A 12781-nucleotide genomic window follows, 5' to 3' on the forward strand; every position below is an offset into this window, starting at 1 on the left:
TTATTTTATTATTAGCTTAGCTGCCTGCAGTGTACCCCGTGCTTCTGTGTTTCAGGGTCAGGCAGGGATTTTGGCAGAATTAATACATAGAATTTGTGGTTTACCCTTCTTTCTCTCTCTTTCTGGGATTTTTCTCTTCATTTTCTGGCAGTTGATGTTGCCCTAAACTTTGTCCTCTGGGAATGCAAACCCCTGATTTTTCTATCAAGGTTTCTGCCACCCTGTACAGTGTAGACCATGGCCAGTGCCTAGGTAAAAGCCATCTAAGTAGAAGACTCATTATGAGCCAGTTAATTCTTCATGAGCTACTTACTTCTAGAATATGCCTGCTTTTGTACACTGTCCGGAGCTTTCAGGTAGTGTGTGTGTGTGTGTGTGTGTGTGTGTGTGTGTGTGTGTGTGTGTGTGTGTGGTTTCTACTTGTTTAATTTTGGTTTTGATTCACTATGCAGCTGTTGCATGAGGAGGGTCAATCCACTAGGAGCTCACATGGCCATGAAAGCCAAATTTGGTTGTCAGTTTTTGGAATTTTAAAAGCCTATAGAATTGTTAAGTCTCTAGAAGAAAAATATCAATTGCAGTGTCTTAAATGTCAAGGAAAATAGATATGTGTTTAGAGAAGTCTTATTTTCTCTTGAACTAGCTCCCAGTTTACTTTCATAGCCTTCAGAAGAATCAAAGTCATGATATGACCCCCTTGCAACATTTTATTGTAACAGTTAGTATACTTTAGACCTAGAAGGAACAGTTATCTACAGTTGAGCTAGTGTTGACATTTCAGAGACATAGATTCTGCAGAAATGGAATAGATTCAAGTGACACAGGTAAACCTTCTAATTTTGCAGATGAGAAATTGAAGACCAAATGATTACGTGATTTAAACATTGGCATATATCAGAATCAGCTAAAGTTCACTGATGTCGCACATCCATTAAGAGCTATTTGGAACATATCTTAGGAATTTTACTTCCATAATATATCGCTGCATATTACTATCTCTCTTTTGGGTGTATTTACAGCCGTATTATTTTATGAGCTGCTAAGAATCACGGGGGGTCTTGAGTGGTTGGTATACATAGGACAATAAAGTCAAAAGGCATCTAGCTCTTCACCTATATGTAGCTTTGTCTCTGTCTGCTCATCTTTTAAAGAGAATTATAACACGATTCCAGGGGTAGGAAAACTTTGTCTGTAAAGCGGCAGATAGCAAATATTTTAGATTTTGTGAACAACATTCCATTGTATATTATTTAACAGCCCCTTAGAAATGCGAAAATCATTCTTAGTTTTAGAGCTGTACAAAAACAGGTGGTAGACTATAGTTTGCCAACTTTTGCATATTAGAATTCCTGCTGTAAAATGTTGAAGCATCAGATGAGATAATACAGGTAGAAAACATTGTAAATCATGTTATTTACATGTGTGATATTATTAATGGTAATAGTTACCCATTGTTATTTGGAGGGCAGCATAAAGGCCTGAGGGAATTGAACAGAGATAAGGTAGGTTTTCATAGGGGAATGAGGTAGGAAAATTCTAGAAAAATGGTGGGAGATACTATTTTCCAAGGAGTAGCATGACCTCAGCACTTATACCATGAGCAAGTTAAGGTAGGAAACACCCACATACATGTTGATTATTTCACAATACTTTTGTAAACCCAACCTTAGCAAAAAGAATCTGGTTGCTTTGGAATTAGAGAAGAATGGCTAAAATCAGCGATCTCATCATCTCTAGCCAAGAATATGGCATAATTTGACTTTCTCATAATTTCTTTTAATGTATTTTTTCAACAAACTTTTGAATTTCTCTCTCAGTTCCTGTTTTTAACTTTTATTTCATAGTCTTTCAAATGAGTATTGTAAATTTAAAGATGATCATACTCTTGAATTTTCACTACTGCCTTTTAATGAACATAAAATAATTTTGTCTAGAGGATATAAAAATACTTTATGAATCATGATTTTCTGGGAGAAACAAGCAAGTTTTCTCAAGAATGAATTCTTAATTCAAGTTCATTGACATTTATTACTGATAACATTAAAAATTACCCTAATTTTATTTATTTTTTTCTATGAACTTAAAAAGACTATTCTTAAAATAATAACATAGCATATTTTATAGAGCAAGGGACTGAGAATTCTTACAGATCTATTACTCACTATAATAACTGGAGATTAGCAGATCACGACCCCATATGCCTGCAGAATTTCATGCACACATGCCATTTTGAGAAAAACTGGCACCATGATGGACAGTCTCTTAGTTGTGAAAAGCCTGTGCTGTAAATCATTGTTGAGTTGTAATTTCACGATATCTCTTAGTCATGCCTAAAATTAGAAGCAAATAATCAAATAACAAATATCATGCATCACAGAACAAGCTGAATAATCATGTTAAACACATTGACTAATTCTTGAACTTAACTATTTGATGAAAAGAGGCGAGCATTGAATCAACTGATGAGGCATATGAATAATAAGACTATTACATGAGTTATGGGGGAAAAAAAAGCCCTAGATCCCAGCCACAACCTACAGACAGAATAGAATAGTATCAATAGAATCTGTTAATAGAATAACAGAATACAAATCAGAAGCACAATCACAAAAATGTGTTTATGAGTCACAATGTAGTCACATTTCTCATTGGAATTACTGATTTCTATGACTAACCTTGGGACTTTTAAAATGATACTGGAAATGACAAAATTACCCTTCAAAATGTAAAATACAAAAATAACTGGGTTAGCTCTTGTTTTAAAAGAAAGGCATAAAAATTACTTCTATGAAATCACGTTAACCCAAGAGGAAAAACAACAACAAAAAGAAACACTTGGAGTCATTTAATTCCTTCTCTGTCACTCTTTTTACTACATTACAGCTATCACCATTTTCGACAGATTCTACTACCACCTAATAATGTCTATCGAACACTTACTCTGTGTCAGGCACAGTTCTATCAACTGGGGCAGAATAGGAGCGAAAAAGTCCCATTCTCATGGAGGTTAAAATCTAATGGGAGGTGGGGGTAAGACAATTAACAAATGAAAACATAAATACATACTACATCAGTTGGGTGAGCACCATGAGGAAAAATAATATAAAGGGATAGAGGTGACTGAGGATGAGGTGTTGGGGGTGGTGACATTTCATTTAGGTTGTTTAAGGAAGGCTTTTCTGACAAAGGGATATATTGAACAGTGACCTGAAGAAAGTGGGGGGGGGGGCGGGGTGGAAAAGCAACCTATGCAACATTATGAGACCCTGTCTTTAAAAAAATAATAAAATTAGCTGAGTATAGTGGTGCACACCTATAGTCCCAGCTACTCAGGGGGCTGAGATAGGAGTATGGCTTGAGTCTGAGAGACTGAAGCTGCAGTGAGCTGTGATCATGCCACTGTACTCCAGTCTGGGTGACAGAGCAAGACGCTGTCTCAGAAAAAAATAAAATAAAATAAATAAAACGTGTGGGTGGGTGCATATGACAAGCAGCAAGGGCACACCAGGCAGAGGGAACACAGATCAAGACCCTCTGGTGAAAGCAAGAATGGGACATTTGAAGGAGGTGGCAGTGAAAGTCTGTGAAATGATTGGGTGTGAGGGTGTGGCATGAAGGGTGTGTGTGGCGAAAAGATGGCACCATATAAAAGGCCTGAAGGAAGACTTTGGATTTTAACTTAAGAAGCCACTGGTGCCCCTTCCCACTTCATAGCCCATCCATGTCTCAACATAAAAATGCAGCATAACAATAGGCATAACAATAACATAACACAGCATAACAATAACCTCATGTCTTGCCTCCTGGATCTCCTCCCTCTAGTGCATATTTTACTTTGCCACAATATCTGTTTGTTTTTTAACTCAGAACCGATTACGACTCTTCTATTAGAAATAGACAAAGTTTGGGTTTCGAATAAGAGATAACGCAGTAACCTGAGATTAACAATCCTGGGAAGCTTTTATCCCCTGAAATGGGTTGAACCGTGTCCCCACAAAAGATATGTAAAGTCATAACCCCAAGTACTTCAGAATGTGATCTTTGGAAATAAGATTGTTGCAGAAGTAATTATTTCAGATGAGGTCATACTGGAGTAGGATGGGCTCAATCCAACATGACTGGTGTTTTTATAAGACGAGAAGAAGAAACACAGAGATAAGCACATTGGGAGAAGATGGTGGGGATTAGAGTGATGCAGCCACCAGCTGAGGAACACCGAGGATTGCTAGCAAGCACCAACAGCTAGAAGAGGCAAGGAAGGGCTATTCCCTACAGGTTTCAGAGGGAGCCTGGCCCTGTCAACGCCTTGATTTCAGAACTATGAGAAAATAAATTTTTGTTGTTTTAATGTATCCAGTTTATGGTACTTTGTTACAGCAGTCCTAGGAAACTAATACAACTCCCTTTGGCCCAAAGGGAGAAACTTTCAGAACCCAGATATGGTAGCACCTATGGCCTTCAATACAGCATACAGGTAAATGGCAGATTGAGAGCTGAAAAAATAAACATCCTCAGCCCTCTGATTACCTGCAGTTACCTTTCATTCATTGAACTAAATTGAAAGACAGAGGGTAATTGAAGCCATTGATGTGTGCCTCTGTGGATCAGCCTCCAGGGGCACAGAGGGAGGACAATAGAAGAAAGAGAATCTAGAAGAAAATAGAACTATCTTGCACAAAGTCCCCGAATGGTTTGGCTGTGCCCTACTCAAATCTCATCTTGAATTGTAGTTCCCATAATATGTTGTGGGAGGGACCCAGTGGGAGGTGATTGAATCATGGAGGAGGTTACCTCCATGCTGTTCTAGTGATAGTGAATGAGTTCCCATGATATCTGATGGTTTTATAAGGGGCTTTCCCCTGACTTTGCTCTCATTCCTCTCCTTGCTACTGCCATGTGAAGAAGGGTGCATTTGCTTCCCCTTCTGCCATGACTGTAAGTTTATTGAGGCCTCCCCAGCCACGCAGAATTATGAGTCAATGAAACCTCTATCCTTTATGAATTACTCTGGGGTATATCTTTATTAGCAGCATAAGAATGGACTAATACAGTTCCTAAAAAACTTTGCGTCAGCTTATCTTTCCTGCCTCATCTCTTGTTCTTTCTTAACAAATAACATACAATCAGACATACAGGACAATTCGTACAATCAAGACATCAAGGACCAGTGCCACTCAAGGCACTCTACATGTTCTGCTATCATGTAGATAGCTTATATAGTCCATCTTCTAAAATACTTACTGTATTTTCCACCTTCTCCTTCTGTAAAAATCTAACTCATCTTCCAGGCCCTCCATGAAGCATTCTAAGATCCCCCTAGGAAGAAATGAACCCTGCGTTGCAACTCCCAGAGTCCTGAGTTTACAGTTCTCTAATTGTATCCACCAAAATCTGTCTGATACGATAGTGAAGGATCTGTCTTCTTTATGTAATTGCAAGATTCCTCAGGGCTTGAACTGACCATTTATAGGCCCTATGTGTACCACAACAATGTACACAAGTAGTGATGCATGTACATTAAGTTGAAAATGATAACTTTGTATTGAGATGAAGCCTAGAGTCATTCAGTTCAATCTGCCCAATTTATAGAAGTAAAACATGAGGCCCAAAAAAGTGCAGGCAAATGGACAATTAATGGAACTATAGAACTAGGATAAAGATATTTACTTGTATGGTCTGCTATCTTTCCCATACAAATATGGAACAAACATCATTGTCATAAAGCTCTTAATAGAAGCTCCAAAGTCTTACAAAGATAAGAAAAAATAATATGTAAACGAGTTAGGAATATGTAAGTAAAAAGCTTTTTAAAATACTTGCATGTTGGGAAATTTTTAGAAAGTATTTGAGAAAATATTTTGAGTTTTATTGATAACACAATGTTTGTAAAACAGCTTGTGGTATTTAACATTCTGCAAAGGATGGCAGCTGCGTTCTCCCATTCCAGCTTGGTAGCAGTATCTTAAAAGATAAATAGATAAAATTATTTGCCATATTTTAAAATAAATACTACTGTATCACTTAAGCTGTCAGTTTCAAAACTTTCAGAATCATTTAATACTCTTGTTGATTTTGTCATGCAAAATGTCAAAACCAATTTCATATAGCTCATAAATAAAAATGGCAGGTTTCTTATCTATATTACCCGATAAAATGAACTTTCTTGTGTGACAACATTGGGTATTTTTTATATTAAACTTATTCTTACATTAGTGGATGCTATATCTTCTCAATGACATCTTTCTACTGGGGAAAAAAAATCACAAATGAAAACCTATAAAAGTTAACGATGTAGTGGTTAGTCAGTGGTAGTCAGGAGCTTCCAAGACTACTCTCAGGTTCAATACTGCTATAGAAGGACTCACAGAATTCAGCAAAGCTGTTTACCCACAATTATAGTTTATTACAGTGAAAGGACACAGATTAAAATCAACACCAAGAAAAGGCACATAAAGCATGGTCCAGGAGAGACCAGACAGAGTTACCAGGGGTCTTTTCCTGGTGGAGTTGTGCAAACAATGCTTATTTCTCCTAGCAATAATGTGTGACTTTGTGCATTGAGTATTACCAACCAGGAAACTCACCTGAGCCTTGGTGTCTGGGGTTTTTATTGGGGGATAACCACCCACATAGCTGACCTTAGTTTCTAGCACCTCCAGAGGTCAAGCCTATACTGCCTGACTCAAGGCCCCCACCATAAATCACATTGTTAGCACAGACTATGTGGCATGGCTCAAGGACCCCAAGTCAAATAAAGACACTCCTCTGGCTGGCCATTCCAAAAGCTTTGAGGTTACCTCTCAGGAGCTGGAGGCAAGAGGCAAACCTTTCTTTAGGCAAGGTTGATCCTTAACTATACAAGTGTGCCTTGTAAATTTAAAATATAAATTTCTAGAGAATAGGGTCCCCATCCTGTTGTTTCTACCCTGTACCTGAAGTGTCCAACCCAAGGTTCCAAACTGTCTTGATTTATGGTGCTCTTCTATTATTTTTCATGGTGCCTTTTAGGCCAAAAGAAATTCCTAATAGTAATTGGGTCCAAACAACTTAACAGTAGCATTTGCATGTGTTGATAGGTAATGCTGTGATTCCCTCAAGAATTTTTAATGTTCCATGTGATCCTATGGGTTTGCTGCAGTGCTTCAGAACACCTCAACCCATAATTTGGAAAGTTCAGTTCCACATGATGCTTTAAGTTACTACAGAATAGAATTATTATATTGTTTCTTTCCTTTAAAAATGCTTTTTTGGGATCGAAATATGTGTAGAATGCCAGGAACTGGCCTTCCATATACAGGTAAAATCTGCTCTGGAAAGTTTGAAGTGTTTCATAGATGTTATAAAGTTAATAATAAAGGGAAATCTGGAGAAAGGATTATTTTCTCTATTAAACAAGTTAGTAAACCAAATTTTCCAGAGCTTGACGCAGGATCTAACAGACATCCAGGAAATGTTTGTTAAATTCAATTGTAACACAAAAAAGGAAGACTTGCTTACCTTACTCTGTCTTGGATGTGCATGCAAATAGTAGCTTTTAACACCAAGCTTATTTCTCTGTTCATTGGGATGAAGATTTCACTCAAACAACAACAACAACAACAACAACAACAACAACTTTCTCTTTCTTGTTCATTATAAAAGCAGAAATAGGAATTAGCATCAAAAATTAAGAAATATTGACTATGACCAAGTTTAATTTATTAGAACACTCTTGCCATTGGAAGAAGTAACGAGAAAATTCAAAAAAGATGAGGAAGGAAAACTGTCAGAACCCTCACCTGAGAAAGAAAACTATAGCATGTAATGCAAATTTGTAGGTACAGAAGGGGATTAACAGTTAATATTTAATTTTGCCCTTTTCATTTAAAAGAATATGCCCATTAATTTCAAAGTGTGATGTTATATATAGTTTTTTTTAATTCTAAAAAATCTCTTTAGAATGATTAACGAATTAGATTCTGTCACATTCACACTATCTGATGAGATTATAAATTGGTGATAAGTTTCTGTGATAATGTGTGCCAAAAGCCTTGAAAATACATCCACCCTTTCTGCATCAATTTAATTCTTAGGACTTCATCCTGTGATATATTAGGAATGCATATAAAAATCATGTTATATGTTAATAAAATATATTCATTATATATATGATATATTAACATATATTTTATATATTTTATTGAAATCATGAATGATATATTTTTAATATAACGGAATTAGTTAAATAAATTATGACATCACTATATAGTAAAATACTGTATGGCTGCGAATCATGATAATGTAAAGATGCATTAGTTGCATGAAAAATGTTGAGGATACATTACTAATTAACAAAAGCAGGAAAGGAGTATTATTATTTTATTTTGGCAATAGTGCCACTTATTAATATATATTTTATACACACAAATGCAAACACTAGAAAGAAATATACCAATATGTTAAAGTGGTTATTTTGGGTAATAAGTTCAAGTGAACACCTTTTTTCCTTCCTGCCTGCCCACCTGCCTTCCCCCCTTCTCCTCTCTCTCCTTCCTTCCCTTATTTCCTTCCTCCTTTTCTCCTCTTCTTCCCTCTTCTTGGTTTCCTTTGTGTTCTAAGCATTTGGGTTTTCATTACTTTTAAAATTTAAACAAATTATACTGTTTTGTTTTATTTTTAACTTTATCTCATACAAGTTGGCTATTTGGATTTTTCCTTAGGGGATTTAGGTGGAAAAAGAAAGTGAAATGATTGTATTCCTCTCTTTTCCACCTGATGAACTCTTCCTTTCATGATTCCAAATTCTCTTCCTCCACATATAAGAGGGAAGAAATAGGAAAGGCAGGATGAACATCACACTGCAACTTTCAGAAGCAGACGTAGAAAAAATTCCACCACAGACATTGCTTTTCAGGAATTGATTTTTTAAATTAAATTATTTCTATATTTTTATACCTATTTTGATAATTGAGAGATTGGTAGAAAAACAAGTCAGGTATTTGCTGTAATTGTTTCATGGCATTTAAATATTATGTATTTCTTCTCCACAATAGTTTAGAACAAATTAGTTTTGGCTTTGATATGTAAAACTAAAATGAGTCATAGTTTTTCTGATATAACATAACATTTTTAATGAGTTAATAAATCTCAACTCTTTAACGTCCGGATAAAAGATTTCAGACAGTTCAAAATGGCTAACTAGAGGCACCCAGCACTCATCTCCTCCACAGAGAAGGAGGAAAACAGTAAGTAGATAAACATAGATCGAATACAGCATCGAAGAGAGAACACTGGAATTCAGCAAGGAAGTGACATGGAATATCTGAGGCATGGAAGGAGAGAGAAACAAGGCAGCTGGCCCAGCTGGGATTTGAGAGGAGCCAAAAGAGGCTCCCCAGTGTGGGGAAAGGGTAAGGGAGAGATCCCTAGAAGTAGACTCCTGCAGTCCTGAGAACTGAGAATAGCATAGGGAGCTGCCTGGGGTCCTTGCAACACAACTGTTCCAGATGGGAGCTCTTGCTGGGTCTAACACATTCCCCAGACCCAAGCAGCGTGGTGCTATTTTGAGAGCCCCCACTAGCCTACATCCTGCCCTGGGGCCCAAAAGCCCTGCATCTTCACATTCCTGGAACCCTGCCAATATTGATAATCCCCCATGACAACCCAGAGCGCTGCAACACGGAAACGCTGGCTGAACCTAATGGTGCTGCTGCGTTCCAAGCCCTCTAGCCCATGCAGAGTCTTACACCCCGGGGAACAGGCAGTGCAGCACACTGGGGAGGATGCACCCAGGAAGAAGTAAGGCAAAATGTGCACTCCCCAGAGCCTGAAGAACACCACTGGCACTGACAGCCAGCCCAGTCACCCCAGCAGAAGGGCCACCGTGCACATGTACGTGCCTTCAATGGACCTGGTGACTGGTCCAGGCAGATGTCATCCAAGGGCCTGAGGACAGGCCAATCTTACTCACTGCTGCTATCACCCAAGCATAACAGCTGAAGGCTTGGGGACTAACCCACCCTGCCTGCTGCTTCTGCTATATGAATGCGTTATCAGGGGGCCTAACAGCAGAGCCAGTCTACCTACCACTGGTGCCTATGCAGGCTGTCTGGGACACTGGGGATTGCCCCGCCTCACACACTACAGCATGTGCACGCGTACACTATTGGGGACCCAAGGACAGGCCTGCCATGCTTGGCATCATGCTTGCCAGTGCTCAGGTGTGCCATCTGCAGTCCTGGAGATTGACCTGCCCTGCCTGAACCATTGGCATATGCACACAACATCAGTAGGTTTGTCTTTGCCAGCTGGGCCTAACAACAGACCCAGCCTGCCTGCCAATCGTGCCAAAGCATGCTCTCTGGGGGCCTTGGAATTGACGCACCTCATTTGCTGCCACCAGTGTCTATGCATGCTTTCCAGAGGCCTGAGGACAGGCCTGCCCAGCCTGCCAACACCTGTGCAAATAAACTGGGAGCCTGAGAATTGAACAGTCCCACCCACCACAGCCTGCACCCACGTGTAACACCTGGGGCCTGAGGACAGAACAGTCCTGCCTGGTGCCAGGCCTGTCAGTACTTGCACGTGTCATCTGGGGGCCTAGGGATTGATTACACAGTCTGCCATTACTGATGTCTGTGCAATTCTCCTGGGGGCTTGAGGATGGGGCCTCCCAGCCTGCCACTACCACAAAGGCTGCCACCCACCAATGTGCAACCACCAGTAGTGCATGAGGGCCTGAGTATTGGCCTGTCACTGTTACTGTCATTGTCCGTACCACACATGCCACCAAGGGGCCTATGGACATGCCCACTTGCTTGACCCACCTCTGCCACTGTTGGAACCTAAGCAAGCTACCTGGCTGCCTGCCTGGACTTGCAAATACCAGTGACAGTGTATACACCTGGAGGCCCAAGGATGGGCCCAATTGTCCTGCCACCACCATCACCATCAGAGCTCAATAACCTACCCAACTGGTGTCTCCCATCCCAAAATAGCCTCACCATATCCTCCACTAGCAATTGCAACCTAAGCCACTGAGGAAAACTCAAAAATACCGCTGATGCTGATTACAGCTGAAGAAATCATACAGAAAGTACACACACCCAGAATCAAAGCTAAAGTGCCCTACCCAACCAACACCATAGACACATCTATAGGAAAAAGTCTTTCCTTACAAAAGCCAATCCAAAAAATTAAGAAGTGACTGTTACATGACATGTGCACGTATCAGTGCAAGGATGCAAGAAACATGAAAAGGCAAGGAAACATGACACCTCCAAAAGAACATAATAATTCTTCAGCAACAGATTCCAACAAAAGAGAAATCAATTGACTGAAAGAATTCAAAATAATGAAATTAAAGAAGCTTGGTGAGATACAAAAGGACATAGATTTAAAAACACAAACAAATCAGGAAAAACAGTTCATGATCTGAATGAAAAACTCAACAAAGAGATATCATAGAAAAGGACCAACAGAAATCCAAAACTGAATAAGTCAATGAATGAAATAAGAAATACAATGTAGAGCTTCAAAATCCACTAAGTCAAGCAGAAAAAAGAATTTCTGAACTTGAAGACGCCTTTTGTGATAATCCCATCAGACAAAAAACAAAAAAGAATAAAAAAGAACAAAGCCTACATAACATATGAGACAAAAAAGTGACCAAATATTCAAATTTTGGGTGTTCCTGAAGGAGAAGAGATGAGTAAAGGCATCAAAGAAACTCCTAGTTATGATAGATAAATTCAGCAAAGTTATAGGATACAAAACCAACATACACAAATCAGTAGCACTTCTGTACAACAATAATGAAGTAGCTGAGAAAGAAATCAAGAAGATAATCCTGTTTGCAATATTTAAAAATAAATAAATAAATAAAATACCTATGAATACATTTAACCAAGATGGTAAAAGATCTCTAGAAAAAAATCTGTGAAACACTGATGAAAGAAACTAAAGAGGACACAAACAAATGGACAGACATCCCATGCTCATGGATAAGGAGAACAAACATCGTTAAAAGGACCATATTACCTAAAGCAATCTACAAATTCAATGCAATCTCTATCAAAATACTAACGTCATTTTTCATGGAAATAGAGAAAAAAATATAAAATTCAAATGGAACAAAAAAAGAGCCCAAGTATCCAAAGCAATGCTGAGCAAAAAGAACAAAGCTGAAAGCGTCACACTACCTGACTTCAAATTATATTACAATGCCATAGCAACCAAACCAGCATGGTAGTGTTATAAACACAGACTCTAGGCCAGTGAAGCAGAATAGAGATCCAGAAATAAGTCTGCATATTTACAGCCAACTGATTTTTCAACAAAGGCACTAAGAATAAACACTGTGGAAAGGACACCCTCTTCAATAAATGGTGCTGAGAAAACTGGAAATCCATATACAGAATAATAAAACTAGATCCCTATCACTCACCATATACAAAAATCAACTCAAAAAGGATTAAATACAAATGTAAATCCTGAAATTATAAAACTACTACAAGAAGCCATAAGGGAAATGCTGTAGGAGATTGGTCTAGGCAATAATTTTATGACTAAGACTGCAAAAACAAAGGCAACAAAGGGAAAAATAGACAAATGGGATTATAGCAAACTAAAACACTTCTGCACAGCAAAGGAAACAATCAAGAGAGCAAAGACACAAACTGCAGAATGGGAGGAAGTATTTGCAAACTATTCATCCCACAAGGGACTAATATCCAGAATATACAAGGAACTCAAAAAACTCAACAGTATAATATATATAATAATTGCACTAAAAATTGGGCAA

At 38.5% G+C, this 12781-nt stretch overlaps 1 long non-coding RNA gene across 1 annotated transcript in view; it reads right to left on the bottom strand.

The window, feature by feature from the left end:
* Nucleotides 1-12781, bottom strand: part of LOC134758772 (uncharacterized) — a 54722-nt gene that overhangs the window by 37599 nt on the left and 4342 nt on the right. Inside the window, exon 2 of the long non-coding RNA XR_010134360.1 lies at nucleotides 2163-2330. This is a non-coding gene — a long non-coding RNA (uncharacterized lncRNA). The remainder of the gene's footprint in view (nucleotides 1-2162; nucleotides 2331-12781) is intronic.

The sequence above is a fragment of the Gorilla gorilla genome, chromosome 5 (assembly GCF_029281585.2).
Source record: "Gorilla gorilla gorilla isolate KB3781 chromosome 5, NHGRI_mGorGor1-v2.1_pri, whole genome shotgun sequence".
Lineage (NCBI taxonomy): Eukaryota > Metazoa > Chordata > Mammalia > Primates > Hominidae > Gorilla > Gorilla gorilla.